The sequence below is a fragment of the Ranitomeya variabilis genome, chromosome 2 (genome assembly GCF_051348905.1).
Source record: "Ranitomeya variabilis isolate aRanVar5 chromosome 2, aRanVar5.hap1, whole genome shotgun sequence".
Taxonomy (NCBI): domain Eukaryota; kingdom Metazoa; phylum Chordata; class Amphibia; order Anura; family Dendrobatidae; genus Ranitomeya; species Ranitomeya variabilis.
The window spans coordinates 273,078,224-273,103,946 of NC_135233.1; positions in this window are offsets into that span (position 1 = coordinate 273,078,224).

A 25,723-nucleotide genomic window follows, 5' to 3' on the forward strand; every position below is an offset into this window, starting at 1 on the left:
CTTCATCCGATTAGCATTCATTTATGCCACCAAGACAACATCAGCAAGAGGTTTGTATGTTCTGCCCATTTTTGTGTGGGTTTCCTCCGGTTACTACAGTTTTCTCTCACACTCCAAAGACATACTGATAGGGAATTTAGATTGTGAAATTCAATGGAGAAAGTGATAAGGTGTGTAAAGTGCTGTGGAATATGATGATGCTATATAAGCAAAGCATAAGGAATAAATAATAAAATACTTGACTGTACACACTGTAGATTTGTAAGTATAAACACTAATACAGCCCATCAGCATATATAGACAGATGATAACCATAATTTCCATTTCAGCTCTTCAGCTCTATCAGTATTAGTCCTTTTCTAGGACGAAAAAAATACATTCTCTGATATTGAAGTGAAAAAAGAAAGGTCCTTCATGATTTGTCTTATAACATTTTTCATGGTAAATGATGATTAATGTCAGTATCAACAGGTGATGCTGTAGGTGTGACATTATTCCTCAGTGTTTACTGTTTTGAAGACTTTTAGCTCCTCTTCATTAGGCAGAACTGTGAGCTGTGACACTGACTACAGCTTTACTAGGGGATCTACAGATCATGTGAGGTAGTCTGAGGCACGCCTCCTGTCTAATCATTGGTTCAGAATGCAGCACTTTCCCTCCCCCTGCAGCTCTGTACCCTCTGATTGGCTGCTTTGTGTAGCACAAGTCTATCGTAGACTTACCATAAAGTGAGTGCATGAAGAGCTAATTACTCTCCATTACATGGGCTTAATAATTATAAAAATGTAGATTTCTAGACAGAAGTTAGAAAAATAAAATGGAATTGCTACAATTATACCAAGGTTAATAAGGCTGGGAATTTGGAGAGTTCCCTTAAAGAGAACCTGTCAGCACGATTTTGCATTTTAAAGTAAAAGCCAGGCCATAATGGCACTGTAATACTGATTAAATTTATACCTCTTGTGAAGAAATCTGTTTTATGGTTCTTTTTTAATGAATATTTGAAGTTTTCCTCTGAGATATCGATGCACAAGGGCCGGACTGTGCACTGGGTCTTCTCCTGCTTCGGGCCCCTCTGCCTGCCTCCGGTGTTTCAATGACAGGTCGCTGATTTTTCAGTGGCCTGCCTCCTGTTTGAAATTGATGACATTCAATGAACAACAGACTTAAACAGAACCTGTCAGAACGATTCTGCATGTTATAGTAAAGGCAAGGCCATAATGGTGCAGTTATGCAGATAAATAAATGCCTTTAGTGAAAAAATTTGCATCCTGGTTGCTCATTAATCCACATTTGGAGTTTTGGTGTAATAAGCTTTAGGCGCAGGACTGTAGGTAGGGTCTTCGGCTCCTGCCCTGGCCCCACTGCCTGCCTCCAGTGTCATAATGACAAGTGCTTTGTGAGTGACCTGCCTCCTGTTTGAAAGTTTGTGCAGACATTGTCATTGCTGAGGGCAGAGCTTGTGTAAGGAGGTAAAACACAAGAAGAGTCTGGGGGCGGTTACCTTCTCGGCTCTGTGCCTGGAACCATTGAGCTGTGCTGCAGTTTCCCCAAGGGGCAGACTTCGAGACTGGGACAGGAAGGAAGCGGGCAGAGAGCGGGAAAGGCACGCGCGCAGGGGACAGAGCAGCGTGAGCAGCGGTCAGAGCAGGGTGCAGCTGCGCTCCGGGAGAGAGAGAGCTCCCGGTCTGAGGACAAATAGAGGGAGACTGCCCAGAAAGACTGCATCTTGTGAGTACATGAAAGCGGACTCTGCTGTGACTGAAGAGGGGCGCTTTGAGACCCGTGTAGAGACATTGGCCTGTGCAGAGACTTCGACCCCCTGGTCCCAGCGGTATCAGTACAGAGACTTAACAGTGCAGAGCCCCTGATTCCTGGTACAGAGACTTAACAGTGCAGAAACCCTCATTCCTGGTACAGAGACTTAACAGTGCAGAGCCCCTGATTCCTGGCTGTGCTGTAAAAGCTAAAGACTCAGAGCCTGTACATACCACATTAACTCCCAAAACCCCAGGCAGCGGGTTCCTACAGACTACTCAGCCCACGGACAACAGAGGGACGACAAGTGCCGCTGTTTCTCGGCACCTACGTTGGAGAAGACGACCCTTCAAGCAAATCCTCATCAGACTAATAAGTGTTCTTTTCTCAAGAAATCTTGCTTACTTCGGTTACATTGTTTCACTCCCATATTTTTGCACTGTTTTATTGCTAGTTATTTTCCATTGCTTCCTCCCTGCGAGGAGAACCTAATTCCTGTTATTAAACCCCTCAACTGTTGGTCTGTCTGTTCTGTGGTGACATACTCAGTACCTGCATACTATTACACTTGTACAGGTTGATCTTCTGGCGGTCTTTAATAAAATGGCGCTGATGGCAGATTGAGATCTTTGCACATGCCCATATGTACTTACTGTATGCCCCTTTGCACATGCCCATATGCAATTATGCCCCTTTGCACATGCTCATATGCACCTATGCCCCTTTGCACATGCCCATATGCAACTATGCCCCTTTGCACATGCTCATATGCACCTATGACCTTATGCTCCTATTCAATGTACCTAAAGATTATTACTCCAAAACTTCAAAGCTGATTAAACAACCAGGATGAGGATTTCTTCACTAAATATATCTATTTCATCTGTATAACAGCACATTATGGCCATGCCTTTACTTTAACATGCAAAATTGTGCTGACAGGTACTTTTTAAGTGAGCACCAAATAACTGTTTAACTCAATCACGGTACTTTATAGGGGGCACTTCCCAATTAAAATTATTCCTCGTGTGTTTAAATCCATCATTATTAAAATGCAATACTGAAGTTCTCCGTCCACAAGACCATGTATTTGTTTTGCATCTATCTCAGCCTTTCTCTGGCTCTTGTAAAGCCAAAGGTGTCGATCAGGGAAGATGTGTAGAGATAGATGTAAGCCAGTTGGAAGGGATGGTGCACTCAACTGCTCAGCCACGATTTCATGCAAACACATTTAGACATTGAAGGTGTCATTTATTTGAGGACTATGTTCTTTACTAAGTGATGTGCTGGGTTAGAACATTCATTTTGTGCACACTGACTTTAACATCAAAGCCACAAAATCACTTTAGTTTGACTTTAACAGGACAGAAAATGTGTTTTTGACCCACAATCGTGAGTCTATAAAAGTCCCATGGACACAAATTCAGAGATGAAAAAGGCTTCATGGACTCAGTTCTGGGGCCAAAAAATAAGACCAGTATTATCTGTATTTAATTACATGTTTTTTTTATATTGCGGCAGGTTGTATTCTGAAGCGGGAATGGAAATCATGTAGAAGAATTTATATTTTTCAGTTCCATCCATGCCTTAGGTAAATGTAAAATCCTTCTAGCCTGGGCTGCTGTCATTGCAAGTATCACAGTCCCACATTTCAAAACCATCCAAAAGCATTTAAAGAGAATATTTGATATTCTAAAGTAAGCTGGCTTTACCCATTAGATAGCTTGAGTGCCTGACTGTCCACCCAATGTAACAGGAAAACAAGGGTCTAGCAAAGCCATTAGTGACTAGTAGCTGCATAATCGCCTCTCCTTATTGCAAAAAACATTAACAGTCAGACTCTATATTTCTTCTGGCCCCTAAGCATGTGCCCTTCTTAAAATCCGGCCTTGTATAAAGGTGGACATGCTTTATATTTGGTGACAATCACATAAGATACAGGAGTTTCAGGAGGTAAAATACAAGTTGGTGTTGAAAAAAGAGTGAAGAGTTAGGGCAGGTTTACACTGGCTGATTATTGTGAACAATCTTTCTTATTTCCAAATAACTGGGCAGTGTAAACCGGCTACCAATCTTTTGGCTTGCTTAAAAATGATCCTTCTCTGCATCACATCGCCTTGCTTAAAAATCATCCTCCTCATGACATCGCCTGCTTAAAAATCATCCCCCTTGGCATCACGTCGCCTTGCTTAAAAATCATCCTCCTCATGACATCGCCTTGCTTAAAAATCATCCTCCACGGCATCACATCGCCTTGCTTAAAAATACCTGTGCAACTGAGAACAGTAACAGCTTATGGGCACAGAACAATTGTTGATCATTCATGGACATCTGAAGCATGGTCTGTATGTGTAAATAGGCTACTAAACTACCGCCAATCAGCAAACATGTTGCCGATCGGCAGTTGTTTAACAGTATCGGTTGATTGGTGTAAACACGGCCTTAGTTTTACAGATCTTTCTTAATTTGCTCCACTTAATACATCTCAATTTGTCAATTTTTTTATACACAGAATAGAATGAATACGAATATTAAATGAAACAGCTTTCCAGCCCTGGAGAAGACTCCTGCAGAGAATTCCAATGTCTAGATAAGCCCCCTTACCTGCCCTTACCATACTAAATCATGTAAAAGAATCCTTTATCTGGGACAATCTATCTCTATCTATCGCTCCATCTCTATATGCACAGAGTATACACTGCAAGCATTCTTGTGGTATAAATAGATTTGCCGGAAAGATTAAAGGAACTCTTTTGTCTCATGTTTTCCAGCAATCATCTGTAAAATTACTCTGCCTATTGAAGTAATCCTGCCTGTAATTACACTTAATAATTCAGTATTTGATTTCTCCCATCTAATTGATGCTGAAGTTGACATTCTTCTCTCAAGGTTTTCAATGCTTTCCCCCAATTTGGGGGCTACACATGGCACAGGCAATCCCGAAGATCTAAAAAGAAACATCCTGAACTTTCTTCTTAAAGAGACCTAGCATTTTACATAAGCAATAAAACATGCCACCTGCCGCCTAATAGGTTTGTCATGAGTTTAAATATGTAAAACAGGAGCACATTTTTATTTCTCTTTATGTTTGCTTAAAATGAACTTAAAGGGATCCAAGCTGACATCATAAACTAAGCTCATAGCCTCCTAGGGATCTTATAAAAAGATATAATATTCTAAGCATTGCCTCTGTTCTGCACTCTTTTAATTTGTGATAATTAGGGTGCTCAGCGCACCCTTGGTGTGGCCCAAGAGGCTCTGTGTGCCATTGTGCCGATTTATTTTATATTTCCAAACTTCTTCACTGGTGGTTGATAGCATTGAGTTGCCTGGAGTGAGCACTGTCTGTATAGATAGCAATGGATTTTGCTGTCAATCATCAATGAGGGAGGTGGGGCATGCAAAATCAGTGGGTGGAATGGTGCACTGAGCCTCTTGGGCATGCCAAGGGTCCACCAAATACACTAATTATCATATCTGATTAAACTTCACTTTCTGTTGAACACAGGCAGCAATTCAACTGCTAAGTCTTCTTTTACACTTGCCATGATTTTGCAGCCTGTTTTCTAAGGGGCCGCAAAAACGGGCCGTAACAAATGGAAGGTTGTTTTTGCGGTGCGCCGTCACTTCTGGTTTTGCTGACCGCCGTTTTTTTTCTCCAATACTTTTGCTATAGTATTGGGAACCTAGAAAACGGCGATCTGCAAATTTTTTGCGGTCCAGTATTGTGGCAGACCTTGAAAATTGCGGCAATACGGCCCGCAAAAAAGACCAGCAATAACAGGCTGCAAAAAACACGGTATGTATAAAAGAAGCCTAAAGGTGTGATTTTGTTTATAGTGGCGACATCACCTACACATCTTAGTTTATTTTGTAAGTTTGAGCTGACTGACACATTTTATTACATTTGAGTTTGTGAACCTGATCCTTCAATTTTGGGCAACTGCTGGAATGTAGATGAAAAGCAAAGGCATATCTAAATGCTCATGGGCTATAGTGAAAAGGCTCAACTTGCGTCCCACCAACTCCACCTCAACAATGGTCAGTCCTGGTCCTGATTAATTTGGTCATGTTTTCCAAGAAGAGGATGGTACTGTGATGAACATGTCAGAGTTAATCTGAAACTAATTTTTTAGTTGAACCTGAGCCAAAGGAGAATAAAGATTTAGTTTCTCGACTAGGTCACAAACTTGATGGTTACACACTGGATAATGACACAGAGTTTTATGGTGGCACAACAACACTGGTGAGATCATGGCTGCTCTTAATCTCCAATACTAAATCCCAGAGCCTGGTGGCTGAAGAACAATACTGTACACCTGAGCTTGGTGGTTACGGTACAACGGTTGCTGCTTGCAATGGACTCTCAGGCCTTCTATTTTTGGGTTCTAGGCTGTTGACATGGAGTAATGTGTAGTATATCACAATTGGAGAATTCTCCAATTTCTTTTCCACATGAACACATGAACAGTCTATAATGTTACTCACAGATGTCGGTCACAATGGGATTTAGAGTCTAAAGTTAGTCTTACACATTAGAAAGTTGTCAGATGTCATCTATTTCTCCCGACTCCCCCATACACAAGAGAGCTCCTGTCTTCTCAATGAGAGGGACAGTAACAGACTCCTCAACTTCAAACAAAAATATCAGTCGTTGAAATTCAATAGGACAGATCTTTCTCTTTCATGACATCATCTGCCGCAGAAGAGTTGGGAAGCTCATATACTCATTAGATGGTTAGCCGATCCACCAAAAGCAACAGGTGCACAGGACTTTTATCTATTGTGTATGGGGGCCTTTAGGACGGGCGCGCACGATCCAGAAGTAGCAGCAGCGCTTTGGACGCAGCGTATGTTGTCTGCTGCTGTCTATTGAACGCAGGTGAATCCGCATGTGTTCACTGAATACATTCTGTGGGTGAAATTGACATGCTGTTCTTAGGAAAGATGCGTCGCATGTCAGTCTCCATTGGTGAGACGTGGGCATCTGTGGACGCAGCGTGGTCATGGGATTGCTTGAAATCCCATCCACTATGCTGTAACATCTGGCCGTTATGGGTTTGACGCTGCATAAGTACACAGTGTCAAACCCGCAGCAATTACTGATCATTTGGACCTACCCTTATTCCCAGTAGATCTTCTGATTCAGCACTTAGCCTTTCTCGGTATCTCAGACTACAGCAGGCGTTTGGGTAAAAGTTAACTCAAATATCTCAAGTTTATTATTTAAAAAACTATTAATATCTAAAAGCAACCTCAACACCCTCAACAGCTGGATTGGGCTAGTACATTTGTAGCTGTAGTAGTTGTAAGTTTGCGTAGGACCTGGAGACAGAAAATTTAAGGTAAATATTAATGAAGGATATTTGCTTCATCATTTTAGGAATAGTCAATTAAAAAAAATACAATATAAGTGCAGTTCCCATAGCCTTTATTAGATTCATTGTATTTACTTTGTTATTCATGTATTTAGTTTCCTATGAAATGTTAGAAATAAAAAGCTTTCCAATGTGTTTTGAAAGAGGATTCTTTGACAGGCTGTTATGAGGCATGTGCAGGGATGCTGCTGATTATAGCCATTAGGGAGACCACCTCCTACTCTTTTAGGGTCAACAACAAAGTGCTATCATGTGGAGCAAATCCCTTTCTTCTAATGTCACATGACAACTTTGCACTATTGATTAGTGATACACCATTTTGTACTGTTGAAATCAATTTAGGTTAATTTTAATCTTTAATATGTCAAGCTGGTTTAAAAGGGAACCTGCTGCCTTCAGAAATGTAATTTACCTGCAGATATAGCGGTAATGTGCAGATAAATAGCAGTTGAATCATGTCTGGCAGGCTTACAGGGAGAAGGAGACTCGCCTATTAAAATCTATGGGTGTGCAAAAAAAAAATCGGATTCCATATGAGTTAACCGTATAGCATCTGATTTCTATGGATACATTTCCATTATTACCTAGAACACTGTTTTTTGTATTGTAAATTGTATTTACTACTGATGTATAAAACAAGATGCCATACATATATCATACATGTCATACAGATGACAATACAGATAAATAATTCAACCACTTTAGTGGATGAAAATCAAATGATTTTTTGTATATGCTTGTGTGAATTTAGCCGTAAGTATTTAATTAAAATGTAACATTTAAAATGTTACATTGTGCGCAAAAAAATCTGAGCACAGAATATTGGCACATAGTAAGCAGGGCCGACATCAGGGCATTACTATCCTTAATGGTGTATGGGGGCCTGGTGAGCAGAAGCAAAGAGGGGGCCTAGACCTAGTCCGGGCCCCCCTCTGTTGCTTCTGCTCACCAGACCCCAGGGTATAATAATGTACTGTGTACCAATGCGCTGCCATCGGTGGTGCACATCTCGGCGCAAGGAGCTTTCCTGGAGCTCAACGGCCTAGAATAGAGAACGGCAGTGCAGCTCCAGGGGAGCTCCCTCTGACTTATCTGTGAAGTACTGGTGACTGTGCCTACATGATGATGTCATCGCGTAGGGGCTGGCATGTACGCGACAGGATACCAGAAGTAGAGCTGCAGGGAATCGTATGAAAGGTAAGTATGAAAAACTTTTTTTTTAATAAAATTAATTAAATGGGTGTGGGTGGTGAGCCAATGATGATGAATTGGAGATGGGGAACAGTAAATGATGATGTATTGAGGTGAGGGAGCACAAATAATGATGAATTGAACCATGGAATGTTGGAGTTGGAAGGGACCTCAAGAGTCATCATGTCTAGCCCCTGCTCAATGCAGCGCAGGATTCACTAAACCTCTGTTTGAAGCTTCAATTGAAGAAGAACTCACCGCCTCTCATGGCAGCCTGTTACACTCATTGATCACTCTCACTGTAAAAAATTTTATAGAATCAATGGGGGTGGAGCAAATGATGAATTGAAGGTGGGGGTGGGAAGAGCAAATGATGATGAATTGAGGATGGGGAGAGAGTCAGTGATAATGGGGGGTGGGGAACAGTAAATGTTGATGACTTGAGGGTGGAGGGTGGGGGAGCACAAATAATAATGAACTGAAGGTGGGTCGAGTTAATGTTGATGTATTGAGACAAGGAGATGGTTGAGTGGTACCTCATCAGTATTTTGCACCTGTATCGCCACCATCTTTACTACATGGGTTTGCTGCATCCTGAGAGTGTACTAGTTCTGAGACCTGGGCAAGTAAGCACTGCAGTCCCTTTGTCTAGTATTAATTCTTGAATTTTTGGAGGCTTTTAGTCCTCTTTTTGTGGTTTCCCAATACCTGTACTGCCTGAATTTGACCCTGGTCGCCTTGTCTGCACTTAATCCTGTCCATCCTGCTTTTATCTGTTCCTGAGTCCATCCTGCTACCACCCAGTCCTGAGCCTGATCCATCTTGCCCGCACCTGACCCACTGCCCTCTCCTGTCAAGTCTGAACCGGCACCTGTGTTCTGTACCCGAGTCTGTCCTGTGTTCCTGCGCTCATCATAACTGTGCCTTATCCAGCATCTGTTTACCAGCCAAATCCCCCCTACTATCCTATCCCTGGCCGGTCCTATTTTCTTGCCTCACAGGGGTCAGCTGCCACAGCTCCGGGGTCTTTTGCTCATCACTGTCTAACAGCGGAGGTCAGTCTCCAAACTGACTCTCTTTAACAAGCAGTAAATTGCAAAATTGCTTGAATTTACAAGCTGTATCCAACAATACCTATTAATAAAGATGGGAATAACTATTTAAAGGGGTTGCACACACTTTTAAAAGTTATCCCTAATGGGTCCAAGGTGGTGTAAGAAATTTTAAAAAAGCTTATTTACTGGACTGGTCATGCTCCTCCACACTAATTACTATGTCCCACGATGGTCTCCTGAAATGAATATCTGGTGGGAGGGATATCATGTGTCCACTGTAGCCAACCATCATCCGCAGATCGATGACAGCCTTCACATCCTGTCCAAACAGGAGGACAGGGTGTTTCTTTCTGTTTGGATGGAGTACTGAGTGCAGAGAAACAGTGCCGGTGCATGAGAATAGAGTTGAGCGAATTTGCTCGGGTTCCCTCTTATTCGACAAGCTATAGTGCTTACCAAATAAGCTGCAGAGGGAACCCGGCTTTCTGGATCGTGGTGGCTGATCAGCTGTCTGTTGCCACAGCTGCATGTGTCGAGGCTGTAACACTGTCACAGCACATGCATGGAGAGCCTGTTTGTTGGGTTATCCATGCATGTGTTGTGACTGTGACACAGCTGTGACACATGCAGTTTCGGCACTCATCAGTCGGCGTGATCCAGGAAGCCGGGTTCCCTCTGCAGCTTATTCAGCAAAGACTACAGCTTGCCGAATAAGAGGGAACCTGAACAAATTTGCTCAACTCTACATGATAAGAGGCTTTATTTTATTTCTTTTATCACCCTGGGCCCTTTAAGGTTACATTGTTAAGTAGTGGACAACCACTTTAAATACTGCAATAAATATTAACAGAAGGAAAAGAACTGTATATAGGGTACTAAAATAAAAGACCTGTACAGAAAGCTTTCCCAAAATATGGAATAATGCTGCTGTTTCAGTGCTGGGATTATATCCTCAAGTCAAGTCGCATGTGTTAAAAGCAAATGAATCTGGCTTGCACTACTGCATGGACACCAGCCAGCCGTACCATTTTCCCACATGCAATTTATTTCTCGTAGACTTAACACATGCAAACAAACAATAAAGATGAATCCGGTATGAAATAATATACTGTAAACAAACAAGTATAAAAAGGACCCACAGCGATCACATGGCCAGTTTCTATACAAAAAGGGCTGTCTTCTTGGGACCACCTCTTATGTGATCTGTCATAGACATAGAAACTGACGTTCTATCCTTAAGAAAGGTTTGTAATACCAGATCGGTGGTGTCTGACACACCAGAGCCAACCATCGATTGATCAGCTGTTAGCATTTCCCGCTGGCATCCGGATGTGCACAGTAGACAGAGCCAGAACATTACAGCTTTCTATGCTGTAATGGCCCTTTTGAGGTCCTAGAACCCAGCTTCTTGTGAAGCAAGCTGCAGTACCTGAAGAAGACTATTACACACTGCCACTCCAGCTCTGAATTCCCTAAACATCCAGCTGCAAACAGTGGGGATGTTGTGTTTTGGATACCCATCAATCTGATATTTCTGACCTTAAGGATAGGTCACTAATGTGTAAGTCCTGGAACACCCCTTTAAGACATCATATTCACTATAAAAACTAAATATTAAAATAAAAGGCTACTGCAGCTATAGCCTAGTTTAACAAAAAAAACATAATTTAAACCGAGATTCTAAGCCAATAGGGAACACGGAAAAGTACCTAAGCGTATCCGTATCCTCAATGCTCATCAAATGGTGCCACCATAGCACAGATTTAGTTATTTTTTATTTTCATTATATTGCCCAGGGCTGTACAGCAGCATTTTTTAAGGATGTCGAGGATTGCTATGGATGGATATGCCAAAGTGGAGGAGAATAAACTTTCCAAGATTGTTCTTACAAATTGTAAAATAGTGCTGTAAGTAGACAATGCAAAAAAACACATCACTGCTTCTTAAAGGGAATCTGTCAGTATGATCAACCCTCCTAAGCCATCTAAAAGGGCATGTAGATCATAGGAAGCTGAATAAAATGATACCTTGATATTTGCAATCAAATGTCTTATTCCAGAGAAATCCACATTTTTCTTATATGTGTTTGGTGTCAAGTTCCCGCCACTGCACAGGGGAAATCTGGAACCATGTCCACTGTGGTCTCCCATTCTTCTCCAGCTGCAGTAGAGCCTGCTCAGCAGAGACGTCGGTCCCAGCGTCTGGCTCAGGCAGATACTGTGCGCTTGGTTACTGCTGCCCTTCCAGGTCCAGCCCTTGTAACAAGCACTGATCAGTGGCGAGCAGACGCTCCTGGGACTAAGTCCTGCTTTTCCTCTACTGAGCATGCCCAAGGGACGACCTCTCATTGGAGGTCGGGGCTCACATGCTCAGGTCCTGTAGCAGCTCCTATTGGACCACTAGGAAGGTCCTGGAGAACTTCCGCTATAAAAGGTTTGCATGGCCGCACGGCCATGCGCTAGTATAAATCAGTAATTGTGTGTGTGTGGATGTATGCCTGTTCTGGTGAAAGCTCTGAATCATTCCCATCACTAGAGTTGATGAATGTTTGCGAATGTTGGAGCTGTCTAGTGCCAGATAGTGCCATCCAGCACCAGGCACAATCTATACTGCGTCTAACCAGCAGTGATCGCCAGTGCAGTGCTGTGCACACTCTGTGCGGCTATCTCAAGTTTCTCCTGACTATCCGTCAGTGTAGGGGGGGGAACTCCTGCTTGATCCCAGCATCTGACTCAGGGCGTCCTCAGGCGCAGGCTCAAAAGCCACCGAGGGTCAGAGTGGGATCAATCACCAGCATAGTGGGGTGAATTGCAGGGATCCCACTAGTATCCATTTGCTGCAACCTGTGACTGCTAACAGGGCACAGCGTTACCTTTATTCCCTGCGACTCTGTGAAGCAACAGAGTTCGCTCCTATACAGACCGGGTGACGGAACCCGTGTCTATTCTGGCGTAGTATTTCCATATAGTGCCGCCATTAACTAGCTGCAGGTTCCACTCCTGCTCGGTGGACCCCGAGCTGCGATCGCACCTTTACTATCATTATACTTACTCGGTTGCGTTCCGCCAGCCCTAACAATATGTAAATGAGCTGTTCCAGGCTTTGGGGTGGACGCTGATCTGCATGAGACTCCGCCTCCAGAGATTATCTGCAGTAAAATCAGAGCTAACATGGTACAGCAGAGCTAACACATTTGCACTGCAAGTTGCTCTCACAGTGTTTAAGCTTCCACATGTGGTCTATCCTGAGGAAGACGTAATTTTGAACTCCAAAACGCGTTAAATAAACCACTTCCTTTTCACTCATAATACCGGAATATACATCTCAGTTCATCAAACGGCGCGGAAACCATCCACAAATATCCTTTCATTTGATGTCTAATGGTCACTGACTGACCCGTGGATCAGCTGCAGCAGATGATCACAAGAAATAAAGCCACTAACCACACTCAGAATGGGCATTTTTTCAACTATCTTGGTGCTACTTTTTTTAAGGTTTGAGCTACTTAAACCAACATTTAGTTGCCGTTACTTCTATTCTGCGATTCTCCTGAGGAAGAGGTCAGCTCGACTTTGAGACAAGCTGGGAATAAGCTGCATACTATCTATACTTGAGAGGATCTGAGTTTCAGATATTCACGTTGGAACTTCCCACCAGCGGAGCAGCAGCATCTGGATATTTTAGTAAGCCTTTATAAGAGTTGTGCTTTCTCACAAGTCAATCAGGTAAGCGATTAACGACTGTATCTGGATAACGCCCTATGTGAACTTTCTGTCCCATGTTTTAGCTTCTCTTCTCAACTAATTTCGGTGACATCCTTACATATGAGCACCAATAAGGTGCCGGTAAATACTGTAGATAAGTTTCTGTTTTTTGAGTTGTCTGAAATAAAATCTTGCCCTGAGGGCTATGCCGTGATGAAATGGTGTCCTAGGAAAGGTAACATATTAAAGGTCCCTCTGCCAATTATTTCTTGTCCCAATTATTTCTTGTACCTTCCAAAAAATACCATTTTAATATTTCATTTTCTCATTTATTGAAAGAAAACATTAACTATGTTCCCCTTCATAGCAGAACATAAAAACCTAGACTTTCCTCATATATCTTTACATCCTTAAACCTTTAGCAGCTGTGTATATATAATGTTAGAAGGTGCCCAGTCTCAAAATAATGGTGAGATTGAAATAGGTTGTGAATACAGCTTCTGGCTAGACACAGGTCATGACAGTGTACTTTACACTATTCATACTAAAAACTCATATTAAAAAGCTTCCGGCTTCTAAAAAAAAATATCCTATAGATTAGAACAGTGACGCTCTGGAGGTCCCTTTTTAATAGGAGATCAGAAAGTGACCACTGCAGCCACTCGGCAGTCATGTGCCACATTTCATGGCACAGCTCGGCCGGCAGTACAGATCAGCAGGATACATAGCTAGAGATGTTTTTTATTTTTTATTTATTTTATGGCTCTTTTTATTTTAAGGGCACAACTGAATTTCGTCTTTTGTACACAATAGGCCTACTATAGGAATACCAAAACTTTTTATGATATTTCCATATGTCTCCGATATCATGTATTCCATACCAAGCCAACAGACAAAAATAGTGTCCTGTTCCATTACTCAATATATATGGAAGTATTCTCTTCAGGTCAGAATCTCGCCATACATTCAGCTGCCGATAGGAGTGGTACAGCACCACATCAGAACTAATAGATATGTAACAAATTAATGGATCATCACTAGAGATGAGCGAATATGTTCGGAAAACCATATTGGTGCCGAATGTATATTTGACGATCGTTTCCGAACATATTTGCTCATCTGTACTGCCTTGACTCCAATGGCGTTCGGCTATGTTGGGCGAATATTGCAAATACGGCGATCGTAATCCGAACCGAATATTGAAATATTCACTCATCTCTAATCATCACCAAACAAATCCTTGGTCCAGTTCTTCTTTCAGCTATTCCAATACTCTAAGTTCTTGGATAGCTTATTACACAGGGCACACATTTAGTAATGAACGAGGTGTCAAGACGTGCACTGCTGTAACCTCTGACACATGATGATTTATAGTCTTATCTGTAGCGCTCCATTATTTGTACCTGTGTCCTTCCTCCATATTTAGACCAAGGTGACTTTGTTCTATGTAGTTTAGTCTTGAGCTGCCCCTTGCTCCAGTCTTGTCAAAAAAGGGAAGAGATACAACAGCACTCTCCTTCTCTCTTATTATTAAATGCCACTGTAATAAAATACTGCCAGAACTATAGTAGTAACCTTTAAGATGACAAAATGAACCTTAAATCATTCCTTACCCCAATAGAGAAATTCATATTACTCCATGTTAAAGGGAAAGTGTCACCTGACTCAAGCTGCCCAAACCGCGGGTGGCATTAATCAGAGCCTGGCTGCACAATCGCAGATTAGTATTTATTTTCTCTGAAAAGCGCTGGCGTCTAAGAGAAAATATACTTTAAGGCTAAGTTCCCACAATGAGTACTTGACGCATTTTTGGTGTTGCAGATTTTCTGCCCCACTTTACTAATTTAAGTTACTTGCGTTTTTTTCATTGCATTGCTGAGTCGAATTTTACATGCGTTTTTATTGTGTTTTTCTGCTGCTGTTTTTGATATGTTTTGTTTTGCTTTGTTTCGCACAGTTCCTAACTGAGCTTTGATAAAACGTTATTTATAAAGTTATGCATTTTTAGTGCATTTCCGCTGCAGGAATGAACTAAAAATGCATACGCAATTCTTTATCTGCCGATTTTATTCATGTCATTTAAGAAAATCTGCAATCAAAACTTTACTGGAAAGGAAATTAAGAAAATATTTAGGGAAAAAAATTTGCTGAAAGAAAAATTAACATGTTGCAGATTACAAAAATGCTCCATAGATCAGTTTCTGCGGCATAGAAAAGCAAAGTGGGAATGAGATTTCTCTAAACCCCATCCACTTTGCTAAAAATGATTTATGCTGCATTTTATGAGCAACGGAAATAAGTAGGTTCTAAGATAGTCCCTGCCACTCCATTTTTTGATACATGAGGTCAATGAAGTAAATGGCCTCACTTGTTCTACATCAGGGGTTATTTAACTAATTAAATGCCCATGTAACAAACTGTACATAGGGCTTTCTAAAGAATCAAAGAACACTACAATAATATCAGTAAGGCTGTAAGGGTCACCCACTGTCACATCACTATTATGAAGCATGTAACCAATCATGCAAAGGGACTAAATTTTGTGGCATTCTGATTGTCAAAAAGAAATGGAAGGGTGAGGACTATCTTAAACAAATGTCCAGGAGACTGATTCTAAATTGATTTCTATACTTAAGAGTTTAGCTCCCATCAGGTTGAACTATGAGATTGAACTGTACACATTTTAACCTTGAATGTCATGTGTTGTGAATTCTGCTCTTGGGTTCCCTCCGGTGGTTGTTGATAGTAATGCCGTTGTCCCTGGGTTGCAATCCTGGGCAGGTGTTCCTGCTGATTGCAGCTCTGACTGGGAAATTTAGGTGTGCAGGATGCATTAGCCCTTGCCAGTTGTCCATTGTTCTTGGAGGTTTTGCATCTCTGTCTGGTTCCTCCTGCCCTGCTGCCAAATCAGCTAAGATAAATGTCTGGTTTTGTTTCTGCAGCACACATGCTGTGTGCTTTACAATTCAGTACTATTCAATGTCTTTTCTAGTCCAGCTTAGACTGTGTTTGGATATTTCAGTCAAGTTGGATTCTCAGGAGATGCAGATATACATTCCATGTCTTTAGTTAGATGGTGGAATTTTTGTATTATCTGCTGTGGATATTTTTAGGGTTTTAATACTGACCGCTTAGTATTCTGTCCTATCCTTTCCTATTTAGCTAGCATGGCCCTTTTGCTAAATACTGATTTCTGCCTGCGTGTGTCTTTCCTCTAATACTCACAGTCAATATTTGTGGGGGGCTGCCTATCCTTTGGGGTTCTGCTCTGAGGCAAGATAGAATTCCCATTTCCATCTATAGGGGTATTTAGTCCTCCGGCTGTGTCGAGGTGTCTAGGATGTGTTAGGTACACCCCACAGCTACTTCCAGTTGCGGTGACAGTTTAGGGTTTGCGGTCAGTACAGGTTCCACCTACTCCTGAGAAAGTCTCATGCGGCTCCAAGGTCACCGGATCATAACAGTACAACTGGCCAACAATGAGTTAAATGCATCTCAGAAGAAGGGAAGAAAGAGCCTTTTTTTCTGTAGCCTGCTTTGTCTTTTCTTTCCTCTTTTTCTCTGGGTGGCTGAGGAGCCTTGTGCTAGCATGGATGTTCAGGGATTAGCTTCTCGTGTAGACCAGCTTGCTGCTAGGGTACAGGGTATTTCTGATTATATTGTTCAGACTCCAGTTTTAGAGCCTAAGATTCCTACTCCTGATTTGTTTTTTGGGGACAGGTCCAAATTTTTGAGTTTTAAGAACAACTGTAAACTGTTTTTTGCTCTGAGACCTCGATCCTCTGGTGATTCCATTCAGCAGGTTAAAATTGTCATCTCCCTGCTGCGTGGCGATCCTCAAGATTGGGCATTTTCCCTGGAATCTGGGAATCCGGCCTTGCTTAATGTAGACGCCTTTTTTCAGGCTTTAGGATTATTATATGATGAACCAAATTCTGTGGATCAAGCGGAGAAGACCTTGTTGGTCCTGTCTCAGGGTCAAGAAGCGGCAGAATTGTATTGTCAGAAATTTAGAAAATGGTCTGTGTTGACTAAATGGAATGATGATGCTTTGGCGGCAATTTTCAGAAAGGGTCTTTCTGAATCCGTTAAAGATGTTATGGTGGGGTTTCCCACGCCTTTCGGTCTGAGTGATTCTATGTCTCTGGCCATTCAGATTGATCGGCGTTTGCGGGAGCGCAGAATTGTGCGGGCTGTGGCGTTGTCCTCAGAGCAGATGCCTGAGTCAATGCAGTGTGAGTATTCTGTCTAGAACGGAACAACAGGGATTCAGACGTCAGAATAGGTTGTGTTTTTATTGTGGCGATGCTTCTTATGTCATTTCAGTCTGCCCTAAGCGTACCAAGAGGATCGCTAGTTCATTTTCCATCAGTACTGTACAACCTAAATTTTTATTATCTGTGTCCTTGATCTGCTCATTGTCATCATTTTCTGTCATGGCGTTTGTGGATTCAGGCGCCGCCTTGAACTTAATGGAATTTGAGTTTGCCAGGCGTTGTGGTTTTCCCTTGCAGTCTTTGCAGAACCCTATTCCTTTAAGGGGGATTGATGCTACACCTTTGGCTAAAAATAAGCCCCAGTTCTGGACACAGGTGACAATGTGCATGGCGCCAGCCCATCAGGAAGATTGTCGATTTCTGGTGTTGCATAATTTACATGATGCTATTGTGCTGGGTTTTCCGTGGTTGCAGGCACATAATCCTGTGTTGGATTGGAAGTCTATGTCTGTGACTAGTTGGGGATGTCAGGCGGTTCATAATGACGTTCCTTTGATGTCAATCTCCTCTTATTCCACTTCTGAAATTCCAGAGTCTTTGTCTGATTTTCAGGATGTATTCGATGAGCCCAAGTCCAGTTCCCTTCCACCGCAAAGGGACTGTGATTGTGCGATTGACTTGATTCCAGGCTGTAAGTTTCCTAAGGGCCGACTTTTCAACCTGTCTGTGCCTGAACATACCGCCATGCGGAGTTATGTTAAGGAGTCTTTGGAGAAAGGACATATTCGGCCATTTTCTTCACCGTTGGGAGCAGGATTTTTTTTTTGTTGCTAAGAAGGATGGCTCCTTGAGACCCTGTATTGATTATCGCCTCTTGAATAAGATCACGGTCAAGTTTCAATACCCTTTACCTCTGCTTTCCGATTTGTTTGCTAGGATTAAGGGGGCTAGTTGGTTTACGAAGATTGACCTTCGGGGGGCATATAATCTTGTTCGTATTAAGCAGGGTGATGAATGGAAAACTGCGTTTAATACGCCCGAAGGCCATTTTGAATACCTTGTGATGCCATTCGGGCTCTCTAATGCTCCATCTGTTTTTCAGTCCTTCATGCACGATATCTTCCGGACTTATCTTGATAAATTCATGATTGTATATTTGGATGACATTTTAATTTTTTCCGATGATTGGGAGTCTCATGTGAAACAGGTCAGGATGGTATTTCAGATCCTTCGTGATAATGCTTTGTTTGTGAAGGGGTCTAAGTGTCTCTTTGGAGTGCAGAAGGTTTCTTTTTTGGGCTTCATTTTTTCTCCCTCATCTATAGAGATGGATCCGGTTAAGGTTCAGGCCATTCATGATTGGATTCAACCCACATCTGTGAAGAGCCTTAAGAAATTTTTGGGCTTTGCTAATTTTTATCGCCGTTTCATTGCTAACTTCTCCAGTGTGGTTAAACCTTTGACCGATTTGACGAAGAAAGGCGCTGATGTGACGAATTGGTCCTCTGCGGCTGTCTCTGCCTTTCAGGAGCTTAAACGCCGATTTACTTCTGCCCCGGTGTTGAGTCAACTGGATGTTTCACTTCTGTTTCAGGTTGAGGTTGACGCTTCTGAGATTGGGGCAGGGGCCGTTTTGTCTCAGAGGGATCCTGTTGGTTCCTTGATGAAACCGTGTGCCTTTTTTTCCCGTAAGTTTTCGCCCGCTGAACGCAATTATGATGTCGGCAATTGTGAGTTGTTGGCTATGAAGTGGGCATTTGAGGAGTGGCGACATTGGCTCGAGGGAGCTAAGCACCGTATTGTGGTCTTAACCGATCATAAAAATCTGATTTACCTCGAGTCTGCCAGGTGGCTGAATCCTAGACAGGCTCGATGGTCCTTGTTTTTTTCCCGTTTTGATTTTGTGGTCTCGTATCTTCCGGGTTCTAAGAATATTAAGGCTGATGCCCTCTCTAGGAGTTTTTTGCCTGATTCTCCTGAGGTCCTTGAACCGGTCGGCATTCTGAAAGAAGGGGTGGTCCTTTCTGCCATTTCCCCTGATTTACGACGGGTTCTTCAGGAATTTCAGGCTGACAAACCTGACCGCTGTCCAGTGGGGAAACTGTTTGTTCCTGATAGATGGCCTAGTAGAGTGATTTCTGAGGTTCATTGTTCTGTGTTGGCTGGCAATCCTGGTATTTTTGGTACCAGAGATTTGGTTGGTAGGTCCTTTTGGTGGCCTTCTTTGTCACGTGATGTGCGTTCTTTTGTGCAGTCCTGTGGGACTTGTGCGCGGGCCAAGCCTTGTTGTTCCCGTGCTAGTGGGTTGCTTTTGCTTTTGCCGGTCCCTGAGAGGCCCTGGACGCATATTTCTATGGATTTTATTTCTGATCTTCCGGTTTCCCAGAAGATGTCTGTCATCTGGGTTGTTTGTGACCGGTTCTCTAAGATGGTCCATTTGGTGCCTTTGCCTAAATTGCCTTCCTCTTCTGATTTGGTTCTGTTGTTTTTTCAGCATGTGGTTCGTTTGCATGGTATTCCGGAGAATATTGTGTCCGACAGAGGTTCCCAGTTTGTTTCTCGGTTTTGGCGGGCCTTTTGTGCTAAGCTGGGCATTGATTTGTCTTTTTCTTCCGCATTCCATCCTCAGGCAAATGGCCAGACCGAGCGAACTAATCAGACTTTAGAAACTTATCTGAGATGCTTTGTGTCTGCTGATCAGGATGATTGGGTGGCTTTCTTGCCATTGGCCGAGTTTGCCCTTAATAATCGGGCTAGTTCGGCTACCTTGGTTTCGCCCTTCTTTTGTAATTTTGGTTTTCATCCTCGTTTTTCTTCGGGGCAGGTTGAGCCTTCTGACTGCCCTGGTGTGGATTCTGTGGTTGACAGGTTGCAGCAGATTTGGGCTCATGTGGTGGACAATTTGGTATTGTCTCAGGAGGAGGCTCAATGTTTTGCTAACCGTCGTCGGTGTGTTGGTTCCCGGCTTCGGTTTGGGGGATCTGGTCTGGTTGTCTTCCCGTCATGTTCCTATGAAGGTTTCTTCCCCTAAGTTTAAGCCTTGCTTTATTGGTCCTTATAGGATCTCTGAGATTATTAATCCGGTGTCTTTTCGATTGGCCCTTCCGGCTTCTTTTGCTATCCATAATGTCTTCCATAGATCTTTATTGCGGAAATATGTGGTGCCCGTTGTTCCCTCTGTTGATCCTCCGGCCCCTGTGTTGGTTGATGGGGAGTTGGAGTATGTGGTTGAGAAGATTTTGGATTCTCGCTTTTCGAGGCGGAGGCTTCAGTACCTTGTCAAATGGAAGGGTTATGGCCAGGAGGATAATTCTTGGGTTTTTGCCTCTGATGTCCATGCTGCTGATTTGGTCCGTGCCTTTCATCTGGCTCGTCCTGATCGGCCTGGGGGCTCTGGTGAGGGTTCGGTGACCCCTCTTCAAGGGGGGGGTACTGTTGTGAATTCTGCTCTTGGGTTCCCTCCGGTGGTTGTTGATAGTAATGCAGTTGTCCCTGGGTTGCAATCCTGGGCAGGTGTTCCTGCTGATTGCAGCTCTGACTGGGATATTTAGGTGTGCAGGATGCATTAGCCCTTGCCAGTTGTCCATTGTTCTTGGAGGTTTTGCATCTCTGTCTGGTTCCTCCTGCCCTGCTGCCAAATCAGCTAAGATAAGTGTCTGGTTTTGTTTCTGCAGCACACATGCTGTGTGCTTTACAATTCAGTACTATTCAATGTCTTTTCTTGTCTAGCTTAGACTGTGTTTGGATATTTCAGTCAAGTTGGATTCTCAGGAGATGCTTTCCTCTAATACTCACAGTCAATATTTGTGGGGGGCTGCCTATCCTTTGGGGTTCTGCTCTGAGGCAAGATAGAATTCCCATTTCCATCTATAGGGGTATTTAGTCCTCCGGCTGTGTCGAGGTGTCTAGGATGTGTTAGGTACACCCCACGGCTATTTCTAGTTGCAGTGACAGTTTAGGGTTTGCGGTCAGTACAGGTTCCACCTACTCCTGAGAAAGTCTCATGCGGCTCCAAGGGATCCACCGGATCATAACAGTCATGGTCATCTGTTTTATTAAATATCCCTTGAGCTTCTTAGTCTTATAAATCCCTTAAACCCTGGGGCCATTTTCAGTTTCTGCATTTCCGTTTTTCACTCCCCTTCTTCTGGGTTTTCATTGGCTGTAAGCCGTAATCATCAACATTAACAGAAATAAACACTTGAAATACATCACTCTGTTTGTAATGACTCTATCTAATATATGAGTTTCCCTTTTGGTATTGAAGAACTGAAATAAATTAACTTTTTGATGATATTCTAATTTTGTGAGATGCACCTGTAGTTAACACTATTTTGATTAAAAAAAAAGCATAAAAGCCATCCGACCACGACAAGGTCTAACTTATCTCTAGTATTAAAACCTCACCTTGTGTCAAACGACATCAATGTGAATGAGGGCAGAGCAGGACAGGGGCCCAACTAAGACACCCATCCAGGGGAAGCTATACAGATTAAATACTTAGCTCAGAAAGGGGGGCCATGCCATTGTTCTACAAAGTAGAAGAAATTAAAAGCCATCTCACCATGACAAAGTGTACTCAGCGGGATGGTCTGTCTTTAGTGTTAAAACCTTACCTTGTGGTAAGTATGTGGTGAGATTTTTTTTATCTAAATAGCATTAACTAAGTACAATATGTTAATTGCATGTACTATTATTATTTGCTTTCTGTAGGGTATATTCGCATTTTGTTTTTTTGTTATTATGGGAACTTAGCTTTAAGGTTCAGCCGGGGACCATAGGCAGAGACGAGGCTAATCTGGTGCCACCACCAGCTGGTTTCTCTCAGCACTTCTGCATGTGACTGTCAGATTTTTGCAAGAAACCTGTCAATCATCTAAGTCATCAGTTGGGGGCGGTGCCAAAATAGTCTAGTCTCTGTTTTTTGTGTGAATTTGTGTGAAACCACGCAATTTGCCTTCAACTCGATCCTCCACAGATCATCTCTAACGTTGAAGCTTCCTTCTCTTGTCCCAGCATGGACTTGATCACTTAGTGTTAGTGAAGATGCAAAAGTTGTCAGTTCTTCGAAGACCTAGTTCAGCTCTGCGGTGCAATGTCCGAAGCTGAAGACTAAGCCAGACCAAATAAAGAAAACAAAATAAAATAAAAACACCACTGTGAGTCCAAACCGCAATTTCGAGCAACACCCTAAAAAAAAATACTGTATATATCCCATATATAAAAATAATTGCAATGGCGAGGGGAATGCAATTGAAAACATATTTCCGTAACACTATGTGGCAATACAAAAATAGAAAAAATGTGAAAAATAGATACATATTTTCCTTAAATTTCCATAGGATATTGGCAAAAAATGTAAAATATAAATAAGAATAATGATATACAAATAAAGCCACATATATCCTTGATAGGTGATGTCTGATAGATTGGTGTAGGTCCAACAGTCACCAGAATGGAAATCATGTGCCCCTAGTTTTCCCCAGCTGAAAGACTATGGTCATGAATGATGGCTTGAATAGAGTACTGCTTGAAAGTCTATAACACAGATCAGGAGTGGACATATTGCCGATGCAGATGGGGTGGAGGACGTGATATAGGGATTTATAATGAATTGGAGTGGTGGGGGATGCTAAGTCTCTGATAGTATACTCTCCCATCCCCAATTCATTATAAGACCCAGATAGCATCCTCTCCCACCCCCAATTCAATACAAGACCCAGATAGCATTTTGTCCCACCACCCACCCTCTCAATTCATTATGAGGCATTTACAGGATTATAATGAAATGGAAAATAGGGGAGAATACTAAGTCCTTATAGCATCCTAACCCACCCTCAATTCATTATTATGCTATCAGGGACTTAAAATGATTTTCGGAGAACAGCATACAGGGACTTATAATGAATGAATTGTGGGGGGGGAGGACACATTACAGGTACTTAAAAGGAACTGGGGGAAATACTAAGCACTGATTAATTTATATTTATTTATATATCATTTATTCGGTGGCAGATATTATATGGGGGCACAGTGAGGTCTTATCAATTTATATTTTGAATGGTGCATGGCTAATAGTATAATAATGGTGTATTTGTTTCCAGAGACATATTGGGGTGATATTTTATTCAGTAGACAAATGTATATACAATAGAGTGCCATCCGTAATTACAAAGTTTCCTCTTTTATCATGTTTTATCATGTTATGATTATGAAGCATCTTCTTTAGTTATGTATCACACCGTCCTTTATTAAGTAGCGTCCTTTGTTATGTATAGCGTCATCCAATTATTACATAGTATCACATCTTGTTATGTATAGCACCGTCCCTTACATAGCATGTTTTTATTTTTGCTTTTTAAAACACCATCTCTTTATTACATAGTCCTTTCTTGTTAGATATAAAATAAAATGACTGCTGATGGAGCAGCATCTGACCAGAGGACCAGTCTATCAGCCCCCTTCCATTAAAAAATGAAGCTTTTCCACATTCCACCAGCAGTCATTTTATTTTATATCTAACAAGAGAGGATTCTATGAAATAAAGACATGGCTCTATAAATAACAAAAATAACAAGAGAATCTGCTATACATAATAAGAGAGGAAACAATGCAATGTACACTCAGTTTATATGTTGTGTAGCTTTCTCGTTACAAAAGGAGAGGGGCCCAGACGCATATTTGCTCACATGCCGCTGGCATAGATGAAGATAGCTGAGCACGCAGGAATCCCTGTGGTTGGACACACACCACTGTATCAGTTATCTACTGGATAGGTGATAATATGTTTTTAAATAAGTATTCTCCTTCAACTTACACAATCTGAAGGTCTACAGTAAAACAACTATTAATTTTATTGCTCATTTTTGTTTCTCAAAGCACAATTCTCTTAGACCTGTAATGCATACTGTATCTTGTTAACCCTAGCTCTGCCTCTTGTCTGTCACTGCATCCCTCAACCTGCTTACATACTTTCCACAACACGTCTGCTATGTATAAAAGCATGTTTGGCATTATCGGAAGGGGCAGAGCTATACAGTAGGTGGTGCACAGGTTGCAGTGATACTTGGGCCCTGGATTCTTGAGGAGGTCAATGTATAGAGTGTATTTCAGAATCATTTACTGTTAGCTTCATTGGAAAACAACTGCTTTTCTTTCAAAAATATTTTCTAAGTGACCCTAAACTTTGGAATGGTAGTGTAGATGGATTTTGAGATACATGGAGGGATGATTTGGAGAACTACCGATGTTTGCTTGCTGGAAAATGTCCAAGCAAATTTGGTTTGCTGCTCATTTACTGCTAGAATGGGCCGGACTGGCCAGCTGGCTATTCTGTAAAATGCCACATGGGCCAGTCCAGCTCGATTGTGACTGTGTTAACAGTTTCAGCATCCTCAGGCTGCCCACTCCATATTCTATCACTTCCAGCAGGCTGCAGGATTCTTCCAACTTGCAGCCTGCTGGAGGCAGGAGCCACATAGGTGACGTAATGCAGCGCGATGATGTTACTGAACTGCTCTACTGGCATCCAATGCAAGACAGGATTGCAAAGGAGATGGCGGCTGCGGTGGATGCAAAGACTGTATCAGGTGAGTATTAGTTTTGTTTTGTTTTTGTGGATGCTGTAGCACCAATAATGCTATATGGAAAGCTGTTGGGGACCATCATACTATAGAGGAGCCTGTAAGGGGACCATCATACTATATATAGACCTGTGAGGGGAACCATCAAACTATATGGAAAGCTGTAGGGGGCCATCATAATATATAGGGCCTAACAGGGGACTGTCATACTATATGAAGTGCTGTGAAGGACCATCATACTGTGTGGCGGGACCATCATACTATGTGGGGGGCTGTGGACGGTCCTTCATACTATATGGAAGGTTTGCGACGGACCATAATACTGTACTGAGATTGTGGGGAACATCATACTAAATGGCAACATGTAGGGAGAACATCGTAATGTATTGGGAATGTGGGGGGCACATCATGCTGTGTGGGGAACCATGATACTGTATTGGGGTTGTGGGTGAACCATCATACTAAATAAGGACTTGTGGTGGGACCATTGCACTATATAGGAGCTTGTCAGGGACCAAAATACTATATGGGCAACTATAGGGAACCATCATACTGTATTGATGATGTGGGGGACCATAACAGTGCATGGGGACCATAATACTGTACTAGAGACGTGAGAAACCATTATACTATGTGGAGGGCTGTGGGGGAACCATTATACTGTGGTGTGGGACTATCATACTAGATGGGAGGTTTTGGTGCAGCAATTATACTATATGGAGAGCTGTGGGGGGACGATCATACTGTGTGTTGTAAACATCATACTGTGTTTGGTGACCATCACATTGTGTGGGGGACTGTGGGTTAACCATTATAATGTGTGGTGGATCTGTGGCA